This window comes from Microtus pennsylvanicus, chromosome 2, assembly GCF_037038515.1.
Source record: "Microtus pennsylvanicus isolate mMicPen1 chromosome 2, mMicPen1.hap1, whole genome shotgun sequence".
Taxonomy (NCBI): Eukaryota; Metazoa; Chordata; class Mammalia; order Rodentia; family Cricetidae; genus Microtus; species Microtus pennsylvanicus.
In genome coordinates, this window is record NC_134580.1 from 44,735,708 (window position 1) to 44,756,937 (window position 21,230).

General features: G+C 42.7%; 1 long non-coding RNA gene across 1 annotated transcript; it reads left to right on the forward strand.

Moving 5' to 3' along the window:
• Window positions 1-209: 209 nt before the first annotated feature.
• On the forward strand, window positions 210-18,735 carry LOC142844804 (uncharacterized). Its single transcript, XR_012909776.1, has 6 exons — window positions 210-284; window positions 13,189-13,324; window positions 14,707-14,870; window positions 14,999-15,090; window positions 17,402-17,456; window positions 18,391-18,735. It is a non-coding gene; the product is annotated as an uncharacterized LOC142844804 (long non-coding RNA).
• Window positions 18,736-21,230: the final 2,495 nt, after the last annotated feature.

Below are 21,230 nucleotides of genomic sequence, written 5' to 3' on the forward strand. Positions count from 1 at the left end.
CTGTAGATTGCGAGGGAGATGAGCGGTAGTTTGAATTTTGTTTCAAGTGATGATGTGAGTGCGTAGATAAAGGTTAACAGCGCAAGTAGCCATCCATCTATGCTAATCAGCATGACTTAGATGGTCGTTTGTGCTGGTTATTGCTGCCCAACCACCCTGAACCTTTGTCCTCTACCTTCTCCACAGGGGCGAAATAGCACAGATTTCATGAAGCAACATCCTTTTTTGTACCAAAAGGGGAAGCTTAAAGTCCTGCTTCTGCTGCTTCTGGCTGTTGGAATCTGGTGAGTTTGACCTCTCTGTATCTTACCTGATTATCTTCTGAATGAGAAGATAGTCACGTGACTGCTTTACAGCCATGGTGAATTACACCAATCAACGTTTAAGTTCTATGTGAACGGAAGTTGCTGATTTTTCTTTTTTATTAAAGCGCTCCTTCTATGGTATTTGTCTCTCCTGTTACTCACCTGAGAAATTGAAAGCAGGAGTATAAATGCAACTTGGCTATGGTGTGGCATATTTAAATAAAGCTGTTGCATCAAAATGAAGATGTCATATTAGACAGATGTGTATAGATTACAGTGATCTGTACCTGTGCCAAACTCCATACCTGCATATGCCTATATATACATATAAATTGTACTTATGTATATTATATGCACATATTATATTTTATATCATATGTACATATATACACTACTTGTATATAGTATTTGTATATATATACATATATATGTATATACTTTCATAAAGACTCTAGCAAAGGTTTGCAAGAAAATGAATGGCAAACTGGAACAGCCAAGAGATTACAGCAAGGCATGATACCACCATTTTACTTTGGATTTGAATTTTTCCCCAAAATAAACTTTAAAAAGTCTCAACAACTGCAAAAATAAATACACAGAAGTGAAAGATTTCCAAATAATTGGTATGGCGTGGTTATTTCCTACATAAAAGTATTTGTCATTTGGAAAAATAGTACTTTTATTTTGTTCATCTGTAAGCTCTTCCAAATGTGTCTAATGTCATAGATCATAATTCACACACACATGCATAAGCATGAACACATTATACACATGCACGGACATGCAAGCATGAACAGGATATCTTTCAGTCAGGAAGTGATTTGGAATTCCCCTCTGTATGCTGTCAATATGTTTTATTACCACTGGTTAAAAAAGAAGCTGTTTTGGCCAGTGGCTTAGCAGAGCTCAACCGGGTAGAAAATCTGATCAGAGATATAGAGAGAGAATAGGTTGAGTCAGAGAGTCAAAGAAGTGACCTGCTGGCACTGGTAAGCCATAGCCTTGTGTTGATATACAGATAATATCTGTATTTATTAATACAGAATAATTAATAGAAATGGGTTCATTTAAGATATAAGAGTTAACTAGGAATATGTGTAAGCTATCAGTCAAGTAGTGTTGTAATTAATATAGCTTCTGTGTGATTATTTCTATCTGGGTGGCCAGGAAGTGAACGAGCAGTCTCCATTTACAAGCTAGAGCCAAACTTTTTCCTTCTGTTTCTTCTGTGGCTGTCACTATCCTCCACTCTGTGCAGGCAGAATGGAAACAAAATTTGCTAAGCTTTGGATCTGAACAAATGTTGATTGCAATCTGAACTTGCACTTAAAATCTATGGGCCAGGTGTTTTAGCTCTCCAAGACCCTGTTCCTAAATTTAGACATGGGTATAATGATATCTGGATTGCAAGTTACTATGAAAACAGGGAATAAAATATGTCAAGTGCCATAGTAGTCAACAAATAACAGCTCACATAGTAATACTGGCTTTTGTGATTTTGGGTTTTTTTTTTTTATCAAAAAGTGACTATTGTTCGCACAAGGAAGAAATCAGAGACCTGAAAAATGCATGTTAGTGACTGAAAAAAAGGTCAGAATTAAGTTTTCTAGTTGCTCCCAAAGTTACATTTTTTTAAAAATTACATCATTCAAATGCTAATGCCCAATCATGATAGTAACTTGGACTATACTCTGTTTTAATATAAAACAGTTTTGTATTGATAACTTTTCTACTCTTTAGTCAGCTGGTACAACTAGCAATCAGCCATTAGGAATCTACCAGGGAGAGGCTTATCTACTCATACTGCCCATGAGTTGTGCATTTCACCCAGCAAGACAGCTTCACGAGTAGAGTACAGTCTCTGATGTCTGACTGGAGTCACACCCAGCTTTGCCATTGTCCATCAATGAGGGCAGAATTTAACTCGCTGAGAAGTTCACGAGAGAACATGCTATGTTCATTTGGGGCACCCACATCAGTTGAATGTATAGTTACTAAGACTCTCTATATGGCAGACACTGATGCTCATACTATATACCTCTTCCATAATAAATACCCTAGGGAAAAACATAGTCTCTCATTCTGTTTTTTCGGAAGAGAAAACTGAGGCATAATACAAATATGTATATAAATCTGAAAGTCACATGTCCTCAAGTAGCAACACTGATCATAAGCATATTGACACAATCCCTTTCTCATTGGTTGTTAAATGTCATGTCAGACTTTAAAGTCGCTTTCCTGAGGATGAGTTTTCACAGTACTGGAAGGTTCCACATAAGCTGCTAAAGGGAGGGAAGCAACCAATGACAACCTACCTAGCCATGATACCTATGAACCACAATAATGACAAGCATGGCATAAACTCTAAAGGTGTAACAGTACCATACATATATTTGTAGTAACCAGCAACTCTTTAATTGGACTTAAGGTCCGCTCAACAGGCAGAAAATCACACCGGGTACTAGAAATGTAGCCAACTTTCTGGATATAGGGAGGTTATGAATTAGCCAACTCCTTGAGTATAGATAAGGGCATACTACTGCCACTTTACTAACCCAGCATAATCTCTAACTGCATCCTAAATATGTATCATTATACTCACAGCTGAGTGTAGCTCTTACCACTCATTTAAGGGACTTCTTTTTGCAACAGACAGAAACTATGGCAGGAAGCTACAACCAGTCAAAATATAGAGGACATGTAACCAGCCCAACTGGTACATCAACATCACAACTCCTGCATCTAAAGCTCATGGAATGTATCAGGAGAGGGAGTGGAGACTGTAAGAACCAGAGGAGGAGGGAGTTTGACTGCAATACTGCATGTGATGCTTGCAGTCGATTCAAGCGCTGGTACAAGGCTCCTGAGAAAGCATACAATGGTAACAAGAACCACAATGGCCTCTTCAATTGTGTATTTTGTCATGGCTTAGATTATTTGAGATCTACATTCCTAGGTAAAACTAAGCAAATTTTCCCATCCTTCGTGTATTTCATCTTTCCCCCTTGTCTTGTTTTGAACTGGCATAATGAACACTTGTGTAGTTTTCTTTCCTGCACTGGGTTCCCTCTTCCCATAGTATGCTAATTCAGTTATATATGTTCTGTCTGAAGAGGGGCACACATTGCACAATTGATCTGACCTTACAATGCCCTATCAATCCTCAGCCACTTCCATTCCTTTCTTTTTCAGGTGTTTATGTGTGTTGGTGTATGTGTGTGTGTGTGTGTGTGTGTGTGTTTGCATGTTTGTATATGGACATATGTGTGGGCAAGTGCATGCATACATGTGTGCACACATATGTGCATGCAGATGCCTGCATGTGGAAGCCTAAGGTTGGTATCAAATATCTTCTTCAACTCCCCATTTTATTTATTGAAACATGGTCTTTCACTGTAGCCCACTTTTCTGGGTCTAGCTAGTGTAGCTGGCCTGCTTGTCCTGCAAATTTAGTGTCTGTGTTTCTCGAGCACTGGTATTAAAAGTGGCCACCACCACTTCCACCCCACGTTTGCTTTGGCACTCATGTCTGAGTGTCATGCACTTTACCCATTGTGACACTTTCCCAGCTCCCACGGCTTCCTTTCTTAGACCTTATGTCTACTCTAAGGCTTGGGATTATGGCTATTGCATTGAGCAACCCCAGGATTATCCTTAGTGTTTTGGCAAGTAAAATAATTTGTAAATATATTTTTATTGAACGATTGAAATGAAGAGCTGCGAACAATGCAAATGGTGTGTTGAGGGTTGCAGTAATAGCTCAGTAGGTGAAGGGCTTCTTGCACAAGCAAGCACCTGATTTCCAGCTCCAGCACTCAAATAAAAGGATTACAAGTGCTATGCACCTGTAATCCCTGCCCTCAGGTGGCAGACGGATGGTTCCTTACCTCTCACTGGCCAGTTAGCCTAGCCAAACAGGCAAGCCTTAGGTTCTCATAAAACCCTTACCACAAAAATTGTGTTGGGCAACCCCTTAAGAATAGTACCTAAGGCTGACCTATGACTTCCAGGCAACATGCACACACATGAACCCACATACACACGGGAACATTCTCTCTCTCTCTCTCTCTCTCTCTCTCTCTCTCTCTCTCTCTCTCTCTCTCTTTCTCTCTTTCTCTCTCACTCTGTGTGTGTGTGTGCACGCATGTCTGTCTATATGCCTTGTTAAATAGAAATCATACCATATTCTTAAATCATATTAATGATCCTTACATTCTTCAGAGAATATTGAATGTGAGCCATGATACACATAGATCATGCAAGGATTATATGGGAGAAAAGAATTCATGATCTAAAATTTACTTATGTCCATGGCAAGAGGAGAAAGCATGAGAGCTTTGTACTAAATTCCTTGGAGGAGTTAAGATGCCCAGGAAACTAAATTATTGCCAGAATAAAACATTCTGTGTTATTTACAAGCCGGAGTTGTCAGGTTAGCTAAATCAATTATTCACCATTTGTTCCATTTAGGTTTGTATAAATCTTCATTTTCTCACATAACAAATTCCCAATTTATTGTGGAGCCATACACAGACATTAATGAGGATAGAACACCAACATTAAACTAAACACAGGGCAAAACTTGCAAGTTCTGCCCCTCATCTGCCTTCATTTCCTTGCAACTTTGCCTTACCCCAAAGCCATTACTTGGTCTCATTTTCATATGTAAATTCTAAACAAAGGCACGCACAATTCTATCACCCAATCAGCAATGGTTGTGCAACTACTTTGCTTCATGATTTTGAAACCCAGAATCCTATTGGATGCCTAGCATGTGGGGCACTGGTGAAGGCTGAACAATAGCACTAACAACAGCAGTAATAGCTGCACTAGCAGCCCTTTCTAAGTCGACTACTATGTGGCAGAATCTAGGCAAATCACTCGGTGAATGTTATATCATTCGGATTGCACACTTTGAAGATGTCATCAATGGCATTTACAGCTGGGGAAGCTGAAATCTGAGACCTGAGACTCTGAAAAAGCTAGAGCAACATGAAAAGGGTTATATTGAATAGTCAAGGGTCTGGCATGTGATTGGTGTTTGATATAGGTCATTTTTATCCATTCTTTTCTTTTCCCACCTCAGAGAAGAAAAGAGAAACTAAGAGGAAGCACCGATGTAATTAAAACAGGACAAACTCCCTCCATTAGGAGGAAAAGGAAGTGAAACAGCTCATGAAAATTGATCGAAAATTCATTCCCAAAGACCCAATCTTAGACCAAACAAATTGTTTCTTAGCTGGAAACATTTAATAGACTCACTTTTATTTCTGAAGTTTGCTGAAGAACTCCAAGTGTCCACAGAAGAGGAAAGGTCTAGTCAATGGTGTAGGCCTCTAAGGGGATTAAGACTGGTAATTTGTGCCCAACTCAGGCATCTGAAGAAATGCCATTGGGCTATTAGCAACAGACCAGAGGGTACATGTCCTGTCACCCACGATCTCTACAATAGAAGCCTTTCTACTCACTAAATTCTGGTTTTTGAAAGGAGGGTCTGATGTGCAATGTTTTTAAATATGGATTCAGAAAGCCTAACTTGACTTTTCAAACTATCTGCTCCACGTGGTGACCATGTGTTTTGGGTTAAAACCACATGGCTTCTATAAGCCCCATCTCTAAATTACTAACCAACCTGTGTAGTCATAAAGAAAAAAAATGGGTCATAGCAAAACTTTATTAGTGCCAACCAGCACTAAGAGGTATCAGGAATGGCCATGGATGTGATGTTGTATATTTAAGGCACTTGATAAATAACACTATTCATGAACTGCATTTGGGAAGTCATCTCATAGGCAAGGAAGCCTCTAGAATGGGGTCTTGCAGAGCCTAGATCAAAGCAAGATAAGTTTAGTGATCAGGAGCAAGGACTGTATTCTGCTGACTTCTACAGTGTTTTACTGAGCAGCTTGTTGCCAAATGATGAATACCAAGCTTTCCATCCTTTGCTCAGGGGAGACAGTGGTGACCAGTCATTGAGGTTCCTGCCTCCCTCCCTGTTTAAAGCAAAATTACAGCATGAGTCTCACCTTTTGACCTTGGCAGGATCTGTTTAAGCCCATTCACAGGCTCTCGAAGTCATGTGTGCATTGCAAGGAAGTAGCCTTAATTCTCCATCCTTTCACTTGGTTGAAGGAGACTGAGTTGGTCACCCAAGGAGAACAGGGAAGGAAGAAATATGAAAATTCTCACATTGTTCCATGGCCTTCTTAGCTTCCTCAGTTGACTCACTTGGAGAACAAAACACAGGAAAACAAGCAGAATACCTGTACCTTATGACAATGACAAAGTGGTCATTAGGACAACTAAGGAAGCCAGTGACTAAGGAGACTTGGAACCAGGTGAAAGGGCAGGGTTTTTCTTGTGATATTTTTCTGAAGCTAGGTTTTAAATCTGGATCTTAATATTTTACTGAAGGAAAATTTTATAAAAGAGCAGTTAAGAAGACTCACAGAGACCTAAAAATCTTAAACACAGAATGATGGCATAGTCTCCCAATTCTCCTTCTGAAATGCCAAAGCCCATAAGAATTCAAAGCGGAATCTTGAATAGATAGTTTGGCATTCATGTTCGTGGCACACTTTCTAATCATTGGCAGCCATTCGGGTGTTTATTGGGGAGTGCTTATATAAATAAAATGTCTGAGACTGCATAACGGGGTCTTACTCAGCCTTAAGAAAGAAGAGCTCTTAGGCTAGACCAGCCAAAGGCTGGAAATACCTAGTGCTTACTGAAATAATGACGTCAAAAAAGAGCAAATTTTGTATGATTCTACCCACATTGCCCAGAGACCTGGAATCATCAGATTTGTGGCGACAGAAAATCAAATATTCTCAGGGGCTAGGGCTAGTCAGAATGAAGAGTTGATGTTCAACAACTTAGACATTCAGTTCTACAAGATGAAGAAGTTCTGTAAATGAATGGTGATGTTAGTCTCACAGAAATTCAAAGGTCCACGCCCCTGAGCTGTACAGCTGAAAAGAGTTCAAATGGTCTACGTTCTGTGTACTTTGCTGTATATGAAAGGGGCAATTCTAAACAGAGTTTTGAGATCTATGTGTGCATATAGTGTTTAACAAAGAATTCAAAATGCCATGCCCGCAGGCTCTGGACGTGAGCTGCAGTTCTGGGTCTTCCAGTCAGGACTCTGTTAATGAGAGCACACAGTAAACAGGATGCCCATTGTGGCAGAAGCCAGTTTCTGTAAGGATCCTGAACTGAATATTTTGGGGAAATTTTGCCTAACTCTGGCTTATTATTAGAATCTGAAGGGTGTGAGCTATTTTAAAGAGACAGTGTATTGCTCAGCAGCCACTGGAGGCAAGAAGTAGCTGAGACTTTAATATCGTCTCTGATGAGTACTCCAGAGACAGCCCCTTTCCTGCTCCTCTGCAAGACAGTCTTCCCAGCACATTGTTTCAGAGTCATCCTTATCTTCACACATAAAGAATAGAAGAGAAGCAGGGACTTTTCCTACCAAGGTTACTGAGAGGAGAAACATGAGGTCACTGTTTGTGCACACATCCTTACTTTGTGGGAGAGATGAAGATTATGTAGAGCATGGCTCACATTTAATTTTTTTGCTTTTGTGTGTTTTGTTTTCAGAGGACCTTGCAGTAATATTTTTCTGTTGATGTGACATGTAGGCTCTGCTGCCATCACCCAGCTCTGTCACTGTAGCCTGGCTGTGGCTATAGATAAACTGTAAGCCAATGGTTGGTACAAAGAAGAATCATCTCAGAGAAGTCTGAGTCGAAGATTATGAAGATTTTGGGAGGCCAGGGGAATCATCAAGAGGTTTTACAGTGGTCAGCTGAGGTGCTGGTGGTACCGGGAACAGGAGGAGGATATGCTGTGGGGTCAAAGTCAGCAGGAGTGGTTGACAGGTTGGGTTGGTGTTACTCGGGCATGGAAAAGAAGAAAGGAAGATGAGAATAAGGTGGACCACCAAGTCCTTTGGCAGAATAAACATGCCATTAAGCTATGAAAGCCTGGGTGCAGTAGAAGATCAAGTGCAAAGCAAAAGCTCATATTTTCATATACACAAGTCATGTTTTGTCTACTGGTACTTACCCACACGGAGAAGCCAAGTAGACAGGAAAGATTAGGAAACGGTGGGAGCTGATAGAACTAGCTAGGGCAATTGTGAACATCGCTAACAAATGGGTATGATTGAAAGCAATGGATAGAGTCTTAGCACGTGAAATATTAGAGAATTTTTTAGGTTGAATGGTACGGTCCTTGGAAACAAGTTACGGTTAATGTAAAGGTGCAGGAAGCAGGTTAGCATCATGGTAATTACTGCAAAAGCTAAGCATCACCTGCAAGCTCCCTGAAGAGTAAGTCTATAGCACAGTACTTTGCATAGAATATAGTTGTTAATGTTTTCCAAATACTCTCCGATCTCCTGTGATGTCCTTGCTCTGAAATTATAGCTCCCTGCTGGCTATTTCAGCTTCCCCTTGGCCTCAGGGCTTCACATGTCCACCCACCTGACCTGCTGCTCCTAGCTCCATCAACTCTCTTACCCTTTCCTATTGTCCCTCAGCCTTTAAACTTTACCCTAAATGCCACTTCTTTGGACAGTCTTTCTAGATATGTCAAGCTAGCAGTACCATTCCCTCACAGATTCTTTTTAGTCCCAAATTACCTTCATGGCACTGTGAGGACAATGGGGTAGGTGAAAGCTTGCAAGGAGCCTGAGGTCAAATCTTGAACTGTCCACTTACAAGCAGAGAAATCCCAGGTAAGTGTATCTGCTGTGTGCTGAATCTCTCTTACCAAGAAAATGAAGGGATAATACTGTGTATCTCATAGGCTCCCTGTAGAACAGAGCTAGTTAATGTACATCAAACAATTTGGAGAGTGCCCAAAAGGGTAAAAGGTCAATTGAAGCTTTGTCATTATTAGAAAGATCACCTAGATATTGATGTATGATTGATGAAAATCTGCCTACTCCTGTAAAGGGTAAGTTTTCTAGTAACAAGAACTGTGTCTCTGCAATTCTCTACTTTTTCATCCCCAGCACTTGGTGCTCCTGAAATGAGTAGCATACATGAGCTCATCTTCCTCATCCTCAGCATTTTCATCCTGCTTTGCCTCAACGATTCCCCTTTTGAAAGGTGAGAATATCATCAACTTCCCTGTGAGAGGTAAATGAGCTCCAGGTGGTGCACGAGCCTTCATTCACAAACAGAATTCGTGTTCAATCAAGATCCATAGACAGATGCTCTGCCTTGCATGGTATTTGGGAAAAAATGCCTAGTTGATCATCTGCAGAATATGATAGTAGAAAACTGTCCATGGATGAATTGCCATAGTTAAGTCCTTAAGTATTCCCCAGAGGATTTCAAATGATTATATTGATTATAAACAATACATGAAATTAAAGATAAAAAGATCTTTGAACAAATCAAAGCCAACTAAGGTGGTAGTTCTTAAAATCCCCCTTTTTATCTCCTATAAGGCAAGATCAGTCAGTGGCAATAAGATAGAATAATGTGGCCTAGTGATTTGGGAGGTAGGACCATTGAAGTATTCTGATGTATGAGCTATAACCATTTAAAGAGAAGTAAGTGTGAGGAAACAGTCCCCAATCTCCCAATAACGTGACAGAGTTAGCAATGGTGCTGTCTGGAGAAATGTATGTGAAATATTTGGGTAGAAACAGAGAACAAATTTCCATAGGATTCTCAAGTTCAGTATACTTTGAAATTCCAATGGTAGATGTCAAGTCAGCTACTGTTGCCTCATGGTGCAATCATGAAGGACTGTAATTCTGCTCCATTTTTAAGTGCTGAACTCAACACAATAAAAAAGAAACATTGTTTACTCCTAAATTCCCAGGAAATAGGTAAATTTATACCATAGTCATTGTATAAATAATCTGAGTGCCGGACACATACTTGAGAGCATGGATTTCAGAATGAGCTTTACAAACGTAGATGAGCAACTACTGACCTTAGTGATCCTGCCTCACTGGTATCTTTGAGCCTCACGTTCTGCTGTGAAGATGCTATTACATGATCAGAAGGTGGACGAAAGGGTAAAGTAGATCATGTAAGTGGCAAGGGTTAGTTGTTACTGCTTTAATATGAACTATTGTTTTATACCGAGAGAAATAAGATGACAATTATGAGCAAAAGTCATGGTCTGGGATGGTTCCTAAATGAAATGGAAGCTTAACACCTGGAAAGGCCAGTTCAGGGAATAAAATGTGATACCAGAAAAGAACTCCAAGCTCTTAGACAAGCAGATCCTAAAAATACACTCTACCCATGTAATTGGACTGGAAAGGCTCTTGTTGAGGCCAGAAACTTGGGCTCTAAAATGACTCATACCCTACTCTGGGTGTTCTTGGGCCAAATTTATATAAATTCTCATAATTCAAATCCATACAGAAAGTCCTCCTTTTAACTGGTAAACTGGAGATCACTTCAGGCTGAATGTTATTGACTGGTTGGCAACTGGGCAGCTCACCAACACTTGATGGTCCCTTGCAAGCATAATTGCTGCCCTGTCCTGTTGGCATTAATTGGCACTGTTTTGGGCGGGTTAATGGTGAAACTTATTTTTTCTCATTGTCAGTTGTGGAAGAGGGAAGCCAATGTTTCAGAGTAGTTTTGATTTCAAGTGTCCATATCCATTGGATTTCCAGACCTAATCAAAGCAAATGTTACTTACCCTTTGGGCTGTGGGAAAACAAGAGTCAACCACTGTCGTGTCTTTCCTAAGTCACAGATCTGGTAGAGGATAAGTGTTCTTTGAACCAAGATCCCTTCTAATTCCTTCCTATCAGTCAGTCCTGATAGAGTCTAGTTAATCAGAAACTCATAGCCCAGGAACAAGATCTGTTTTCCCATGTCTGCTATAATTTTATCTATAAGAAGGAATGATAAAGGTGAAGCAAGCGGGGATCCCCCTTTGCTTCCCACTTCCCTCTTGGGCAAGGTCCTTTGTATTAAATTCCATCTCCCTGGTCCTGAAGTTGGCTCCACAAGGAAACAGGTGATAAGACTTGACTGTTTGTAAGAGGAATTACCTGGCCCCTCATCTCTGTGAGAAAGATGGAAAGATCCACATTTCTCTGAATCAGGGCTTACAATAATCTCTGGGGATCCTTCCCCTTTACTCTACCTCCCCATCAATGTTGGAGTTATTGAAGTGTGTCGCCTCATCTATATTTTATAGGGGTGTAGGAGATCCTAATTCAGGTTGTCTGGCCTAAGTAAGGCAAGTGCCTTACCAACTAAGCCATAACCTCAGCCCACCTAGGATTCTTGTTTCACATTCTCAGTAGCTCTGACTCAAGACAGCAAAGGTCATATCCAATCCCCCCAAAATAGTTACGCTGCCTGTGCTCTAGAGAATTTAGTATTAATCTGCATGGCTAAAGTGCAGGAAAAAGCTACAGAAGAAAGCAAGAGGTATCTGGAGGAATAGGTAGGGGGAAGACCATGGAAGTGTTTGACCTACTGTAAGAAAGTTGTTGTGAATGAAACCAGATGTTTAAAAATTCTTTTTTAGCCAGTGAGTGATGCAGGGTATGCATTTCAATGATCACACACTGCTGCAGGAATACTGTATTGAGTTGATTCAGTACATTTAGAACAGTTATCAGAACAGTTTCTATTGTTTCTCTCCCCCTCTCTCTCTGTCCCTCCCTTTCTATTGATAGATAGATGATAGACAGACAGGCAGACAGATAGATAGGTTAGATAAGGAGAGATGTCATCTTTCTATATCTATGTGTGTGCATGTGTATGTGCATAAGTGTGTTTATGATTGTGTGCCCATTGTTGGTTCAAATAAAGGAATTCTAAGGATTAAACTCAAACTAGCAAAAATGTAGCACGTTTTTGTGGTGGTTTGAATAAAAGTAGCTCCCATGGGCCTTTAGGGAGTGGCACTATTAGGAGGTATGGCTTGTTGGAGTAGGTGTGGACTTGTTGGAGGAAGTATGTCACTGGGGACAGGCTTTGAGGTTTTAGAAGCTCAAGCTAGTCCCGTTGTCACCCTCTCTTCCTCCTGCCTGCTGAACCAGATGTAGAGCTCTCAGCTACCTCTCCAGTACCAGTCTGTCCGCATGCTTCTCACTGTGATGATAATGGACTAAACCTCTGAACTGTGAGTCAATCCCAACTAAATGCTTCCTTTTAAGCATTGCTGTGGTCATGGTGTCTCTTCACTACAATAAAAACCCTAACTAAGACAATTTTCAAGTAAGGATCATTTGAGAATATTTAATACAAACTCCATTCAAGGTGGGGTATACGGAAGCCACAAGAAAACTATACCTGGGGGCCAAAAGCAGTGGTGAGGATTGCTACACCAAGCCCAAGAAGGGGAACTGGAACATGGAGAAAGGACTGTGTAAACAGAGACCGCACTTTCATTTCCTGGGCACTCAGACTGAAATAATCACACAAAACTATATTAATTACAACACTGATTGGCCAAAGACTAGGGTATGTTCCTAGCTAGCTCTTACATCTTAAATTAACCCATTTCTGTTCATCTGTGTATCATCATGAGGCTGTGGCTGACTGGTAAGGTTCCAGTGTCCTTTTCCTTCCACAGCTACATAGAATCTGCCTGACTCAGCCTCCTTTCTCCCTGCATTCAGTTTCGTTTTTCTTCCTAGCTATATTCTGCCTGCCATAAGCCCAAACAGCTTCTTTATTAACCAGTGATAATAAAATATATTTACAGCATACAGAGGGGAATCCCATATCATGACTGGCAGCCTATATGGATAAAGGAGACATTACTATTGAAAATGCCCCTACAGTTTGTGGTAATTCTCAAAGCAAGATGACCATGGAACATATTCCTTAATTCTAGGCTTTCCTTTCCTCTGTTTCTCATATGTGTACTCTCTAAGCAGAAGTCCAGCCACCACGGAACTGATGAGGAAGTGTATATATCCAAGCTTACCAAGGAATGACGCAGGATGGAGAAGGGCGGAGAACAACTCTAGAATGGCAATGAAAAACCCATACCAAGGAACTCATCATAAAATGGTGAGAAATCAAAAAACTGAAGAAGCCTTATATATCAGAGTCCATAAGCCAGAAGATACCCATGGAGAACAGAATAGAGAAAGAGACTAGCTAGGAAACCCAGACTTCCGACTGAAGTCGTAAGAATCCTAATGGGACAATTGATTTCGAAGTCGTAAACATGGAAAACTGCATTCTTAGGATATTCATGACTCATAAGTATGTTGATATAAGATACTCACTGATTATAGAGTACCCAAGTAGAAATGCCAACTGGGCAGGTGAGTGAAGCACACGGTATCTCCAAAGACACGTGCTGGCTACAGAAGTAAATCTGAGAGCTATCAGCATGTGCGTGGTGCTTAATGGGATGGTAATGGCTATTCACTTGAGAGAGGATGTAAGAAAGAAGAGGAAGACAGCTTCCCTCCTGCTTCTCAGATCAGGCCGAAAAGAAGAAGCTAACATGGAGAACTAAACAGATGTGATAACCGAAGGAAAACTTAGGCCTGCAGGGGGTCACAGAAACCCCAGGGAAAAGTGGGCTTCAGGGAAGAGGCCACCAGTTATGAAGAGTGCAGAGCTGAAGCCAATGGAGGAAGGGCAGAGGCCAGGTTGGAATCAGTTGCCCACCAGCAAAATTCTGATATTGTGTTATTCTGTCTTCTCTCCCAATAAACAAAAGAACGTTAAAGATGAACATTAAGTCAATGGTTCTCAATTTGTGGGTAGCGGCCCCCATGGGGGGGTCATAAAACCCTTTCACAGGGTTGCTTAAGACCCCCTGGAAACAGAGATATTTACACTAGGACCACAACACTAGCAAAATTACAGTGATGAAGTAGCCATAGCAATCATTTTATGACTGGGTGTCGCCACAACGTGGGGCACTGTATTAAGGAGTCACAGCATCAGGAAACTTGAGGGTCACTAAGCTAAGTGGCTTTTTAGCTCCCTGTCCGGAGATACGAATGCAGGTCTCTGACTCCACCGGCCGCCTCTTTCTCCTCACTGCTGAGTAATTTTCCAATCTGTGATTCATGTTGCATGGGGAGAAGGAAGAAGGAACTTTCCAGTGGGACTCTTGCCCCAGGGATTTGCCAAGTCTGACCTTCTCTTAGGCAAAAGATGAAGAAAATTTCTCATCCTAAGGAGGAGAAAAAAAAACCCATAAACTAAATGGCAAGATATTAATCTTGAGACCATTTACAGGGAGGTGTTAAGTGGCCCCGTTGGCATTAACAGCAGTAAGCTTCGAATATCGCTTGTACAGCAAGCTGCTTAGCTCTGCAGATAACAAGTCACAGCAGGTCTTCTTGGGTTGCAAATATAGTCACTCTGTTTGCCAATTAACTCTTTCCCACATTGTTGTTTTTTTTTTTTTTTAATATATATATAACCAGCCAGGAAGCTTTGCCGAGACAGCAGAATCTTCTGGCAAGCAGCGCCGGCCTGGGAATTAGAAGTGATGTGATAGGAGCCGCGGAGGTGGTCAAAAAGGACAAAGAAATCATGGTGGAACAGTCATTCGTCAGCCAGAGCCTCCTGAGGCTTGTTCTTCTCTGGAGTAAGTGTCCACATTCTCTGAGCTTCTAATCAGTCAGTGTAATGGGCAAGACAATGTTCTTTTATCTTAAGAAAATGCAGCCTAGCTGGTATTACAAACAAGCTAAAAGGAGATTTTGTGTTTTCCAGGTACGTTGCCCTCCACCTCTAGTGCATCTTGCTGTTTGAAGGCAGGTTTCTGCAGGAGCAGGTGGCTGGCTCTGGGTCATGACCTCCAGCAGGTGAAGCGACAGCTCCATGGCTTCTCTGCCTCCTGCTCCCTCAGCTGCACTTGGCATGCCTGACCAGCTCTCATTACAAAGCCTTTAGTTCCTTTCTCTTACACACCACAGACTATTCTTTCTCACCTTTTCTGGCTTGGCCCCTTCCCTTTCTTCATCTGTATACCCTGACAGGCTTTTTCAGACCGTCCCCTTGTCCAATTCCTTCTTCATTGATGAGATATGATGCAAGTTATCATCCCAAACAAGCGATTTTAACAATGCAATGATTCTGAATCAGGCAGTAGACACAGTGGCTTGGCAGTCCTGTCCACTACATTGTGATGTTTCTTAGGTCTTTCAAGCCCAGTACTCAACTTGGTATATCTGCTGCTCAGATTCAAATAAGCACTTATGGTAGTAGCAACAAAATGGACTCTTGAGGGTTTTTGGTTTGTTTGGTTGTTGTTGTTGATTTGCTTTGTTTATAGGGGAAAAAATTCCTTTTTTCTCCCTCCTTGTCAAGATCTCCATCACTCCCCTGCTACTCAAAGGTCTCATTTTTATCTTTGCTTTCTCTTTCTTTATTCATCTCCAGCTGATTGTCAGGTTCCATTGACCCCATTCTTGTGTTGGGTAAAGCCACTGCTCACCCGTGTTAATTCACATCTTGCTGCTCTGACAAAATGCCTGGGGGAAACGGTTTAAAACCATGACAGGTTTCAGTTTGCTTCACAGTTTAGTGTGTGGCCACTGGGCTCCATTGATGATAAGCTTGAAATGAGGCATAATGTCATGACAGGGAGCAGGTGATTGAGCCTGGGCAGAAGGAAAAGGGGTGGGCAAGAGAGGCAAGGATCAGGACAAAGAATGTACCCAGCCTGGTGACCTGTTTCTTCTGATTAGACCCCCATCTCCTCAGGAATCTGTCCTATCCACTAGTGATATAAAAACACCAGTGCATCTATAGATGAAGCTGTCGTGGAGGTCAGAGCCCTCAACTCCTTCCAAAGGTCCCACATCTGAAGCCTTCATTACGTGAGCACCAGGAAGACAGTCTAGAGCTAAACCACAATAATACCCAACTAGCTGCCACCATGGCGTCTCATCTGAGCTTACTTAGACTATTGGCTCTTTACTACCTTCTGCAATGCTGTCAACATATGAAGCTTCTCATGGTGCACAAAGTTCAACTTGATTCGTTCTTTCTCTAGACTATGGTAGTTTGAATGAAAATGGCTCCCATAGGACCATAGGGAGTAGCACTATTAGGAGGCATGGCCTTGTTGGAGTAGGTGTGGCCTTGTAGGAGGAAATGTGTCCCTGGGGTGGGTCCTAAGGTTTCAAATGCTCGAGAGAAGTGCAGTATTATTCTCTCTTCTTGTGACCTGTCAATCCAGATGGAGAATCCTCCTCTCTTTCCAGCACCTTGTCTGCCTGTATGCTGCCATGCTTCGGGTCATGCTGATAATGGACTAAGTCTCTTACACTGAAAGGCAGCCCCATTAATTGTTTTCCTTACTAAGAGTTGCCATGGTCATGGTGTCCCTCCATAGCAATAGAGACCTAAGACATAGACTATAGCACTATTTCCTTCTCCTACCCCATCCTCCGTTGTGCTTTGCCTCTCTGGCATCAGCATCCCTTCTCTTTCCTTCCCGTTTTTGTACCTGGAGTGGCTAAGTTCTTGAGATGCAGAGCACAGCTTCCCATCAGAGCACCCATCTCAAGTAGAGTTTCTTATCTGAATCAATGAAACATCAAAAGGTACTCATTATCTTTAAACTTTGAAATTCTCTCAAGGCCTTTTCATGCCTGGTGCCACTCTAGACTGCTACATAGAAGAGAGGTCGTTCAAATCTTCTATCAGATTCTGTCGAAAAATGTACCATGTGCTGTCTCAGCTCAGTGGCCATGAAGACCTGATGTTTCCCTGATTGTTTATTTCTCTGTTCTCCCCATCCCCTTTTTTGCTCAGCTTGTAAATATAATGATATAGATTGTGTGCATTCCTTTGCTGGTACAAAGCATACATTGAGTAAATGGATGCTGAACGATGGCGGAACAATGAACTGAGGCAGAGGAAGTGTTTCTCTCCAACTTTTTCTTAGGCTGTACTCACTACACTGGTTGCTCCAGCCCAACTTTAAGTGATTTTGTAATTATGTCCTCATGCCTGCCTTTGTGACAATCTCTATCATATCCTTCCATTATTTCATTGCCATCTCTTCCCCTCCCTTGGTGGCTCCCCTCCCTCCTTCTTGTGCCTCCGAAGCTGAGAGCCATAGTAAGAGAGAGCTCACCTGACTTCCTGTTTTGTGTATTGCCACAGGTTCTTTGAGTGCTGGTGTATCAACCTACTGTTGTCTACATGACTGAAAAAGAGGGTATGTTTCTGGATAACGGATTTCAGCGTAGGTTTCGCTTTGTGTCCTCTTTGACACATGTCAGGGTTACTTACTAAGCCAATCTCCATGTCATATTTCCTCACCTGTAAACCAGACCCATCATTAACAGCATAAGGAGTACAGCAGCTCACATGTTGTTGTGGTGTGATGCCTCCGTTTGAATTCTTCAGAAACAATTAACCACACATGTTGCAGATGCTTGCTTTTGTTTCTGGGCCCTCTTAAATATTTTACAAGCTGTAGATAGTTGTGGATATTGGAGGAAGAAAATGTGATAAACCTTAATCAGGCATTCAAAAATACCTGGGACCTCAAAGAGTTAGGATCCAGCAATAGCTAACTCGAGACTTTACCCGTTTTCATCCATCCATTCAGTATCATTATTCTGGGTACCAAAGAGGATGCTGCAGCCACCAGGATCTCACAGCAGCCTTGATGCTGTACTCTTCCATGGGTGGAGATTTGAAACAAGGTCACCTGTTGGGAGCAGTGAGACCCCAGATCCTGACTTTCTTATAATCCCCTAATCTGAGTGCCTACAGCTGCTCTGAGCACGAGACCCTCTGCAGTTCCTGATGGCAGGAGAGTGGTTTCTGGTGGGTTTGGCTGGGACTTGGCTATCGCTATATAATCTGCCCCTGAACCCTATAAAGGGGGCATTCTTGGGGAATTCTAGGATGACCCGTGTCGCTGTCTGTGTGTGTGTGTGTGTGTGTGTGTGTGTGTGTGTGTGTGTGTGTCTGTGTATTTTAATCTCCAGCCCCCTTGCCTGAAGCTCGGTAACTGGGTAATAGCGCACCGAGCGCAGACACGGGGGCACGGTGCACTGCAGTCACCTAGACTGTCTTAGGGGGGAGAATAGCAGCCCCATACACACGTGGCTGTACATAATAGACCATTTCTGATTTTCTAGGCTGCTGAGAAGACCAAACGGCACAAGCACCTGGCACTGGTCTTAGCACCACAGCATAAAGAACACCTTTAAGTTTGTTACTTAGATACCAAAAGTGATTAGACACATAAAGCCATCCCTGGCTGGAGTTCATTCCAGAGGAAGTGAGTGACGGAGCATCTGGGCTGCAGTGGCTGATCTGACCTTGTGGATGTTTCCGAAAAGGCCATTTAAAGACAATGACAGGGGGAAGTCCATTTATGGCCTTCAGCAGGCCAGGGTCATCGGGACTGGATTCTCCCTGTGCTTGCCAGATCCTGTGATAACACAGACAGCTGGAAGGTCAAAAATAAGGAGAAACTTAGATGTGCTGCCAAGTATTTCCTTGATGTGGGTAGGTGGGGCCCAGGGAAATTACTCTCCCAACATTTGCCTTCAGGATGCTAGGCAGTGTCCTTAGCTTCGGGACTTCAATCTTAGGTGCAATCGTAATGATAAAAAAAAGTCACTTGCCTGCTATATTTTAGTCCTATCTGAATGCAGGTGCAGGAGTCACTCTGAGAAAGTAAACGAAAGTGCCTCAAGGGGTGCAAACTATTGTCAAAGAATTGCTGAGAAGCATCGCTATAGTCTGGAGAATGAGGGCTTTAGTTTTCCTAGGGCCTGGATACAAATTCTGCCTTAACATTTACGAGCTATCAATTGTTGGAAACCTCGAGAAAATCAAACCCATGCTGAGATGTGTGTGTGTGTGTGTGTATGAGTATTACACACACATGAATTACGTGAGTATTTTCAGATTACAAAAATGGAAGTCGGGATGAAGATTCAGTCCAGCCATTAATCTGAAGTGAACTGAGGAAGGATAGTGGACTTAAGCTAATTGTCTAACTTGTGCTTAGTAGCAACCAAATAGAGGTGGTTTCAACAAACAGTGGTCCATAAGCCACGGCAGGCCAAGCTGTCTTTGAAAATGATGTTTTACTTGGATCATGGTCACCCCCTTCATTTATATGTGAACATGGCATCTTCTGGGCTCTGGCCGTAGAGCAAAGCCCTTGGCCATCTGGACCACAGCCTAAAGTGCCGCTCACTCACTGACTGTCAAAGCCAACATCTGTTGAGTCCTGAAATAAAGTCACATACCGTATGCATGTCCCCACCTCCAGCTTTAATGCCTGTGCTATCCCAAGGCAAGATAGCCCCCTGCAAAGACGGCAGGAAATATGAGCAGAACTGATTTTGCAGAAGCCTCAGATTTTGACAAGTTTCTCCCCAATTTGTCTTCTCCGTCCTCTGTGTCCATCCTCATGGAAACCTTCAGCTTCCGTCCGTTGAGATGGGAACCAGCACGCTTAGCTGCTAAATTGGAATGGGGAACATGTGAGCTCTATGAACAACCTTCACCTGCCTCAATCTAGAGGATTGAGATTGGAACTTCAGAGACATCCTTAGCCTGCTATTGGTCACCCTAATGTCCTCTTGGTGGATCATACTTACCCAGCCCCCACCATCTGGGGATGGGGAGAATGGAAATTTGGCAGGTTTTCAATTTGGTTGGAAAGTGGAATTTTAGAGTCAGACAGACCTACATTGGGCCCTTCAAGTCCATAGCTCCCTGGATGTGTCCCAGTTTCTCCAAGACATTCATTGTTTTCTTATTCCACAAATTAGGGGGTACAGATAGCTTTCTGGGGACAGTCATGGAAACATACCCTATGAAGCCATTGTTTCAACATCACTCTCCTTACGCCACCTGCAGAACTCTGTGGATGCTCACGGCCTACCCTCAGGGCGGGGAAAACAGGACGCCAAGGTGAAGCTGTGGACACAGCCATCACTAGATGGTTTTACAGTGAAGTCCAAGCTAAAGACACGATGTGTAGAGGTGCTAGCAGGGTTGTACTCAGGACCGTCCATCAGTAAATGGCAGCTTCTCGCGTGGCAGCCCTGGGACACTGGCGCAGAGCTGCCAACTGTGCCACCAGCTCTGACTTCCTCCACCGCGACAAACACCTCAGGTGAGAATGTCATTGCACCCGCATGAGGCACCGCCATCGCAAACCCTTACATCCTCCTTAAATCATGTGTGGAGACGGCTGCTGACTCCACCTGAAGTCGGTCCCCAGTGCGAGTGGCTGCTGCTCCTGCGACAATCGGAGTGGCACACTGATGCCTGTGAATACACAGGGATCCGCTCTTATAAGATCCCGGCAAACTCAGTGCCTGCGCTTGGGTGCCACCAGCTGCTCGTGGGATGGGTGAGAATTGGCTAAAGTCCCCTGGACTCATCTCTGCACTACTTTTTCTCCATAGGTTCAGAGTGTGTGAGCGTGTATGGGGTGTTCGAATGTGTCTGTGTACGTGAACTTGGGAACTTGAGACTTGCCTTCAGAGTTCTCTGTTCTCTGTAGCCTTGCTTACATGGTTTAGCCATGGTTCCAACTAAGTCAGAAATGGTCCCCAAAGAGTACATTTGGAAGGTAGCCCAAGAAACAAGGACAAAAAAGGGGGTAACTGAAACAGAAAGGAACATGAATACAAATGTTCTATCAACTTGACCACAATGGGGAACAACAGCACCCCACTTTTCTCCTACCTGAGACCTGCCTCAAAATCATCAGCCTGGGACAAGGAAAACAAAAAATTTTGACCTTTGGCATGAGCAGCCCTTCCTGAGTTAAACTCCCAGACAATCCAAAATTAGAGCTGTGTGCCACAGGTCAGCCAGCAGAACCCATGGCAGCAAGAACAAATGCTGTGGAATCATCTCTATAGGCAGGGGACAGCTTGTAAGGGACTGCAGCAGATGCCCACACCTCCATCCCTCCATGACTAAGGCCCTGGGAGACACACACCCC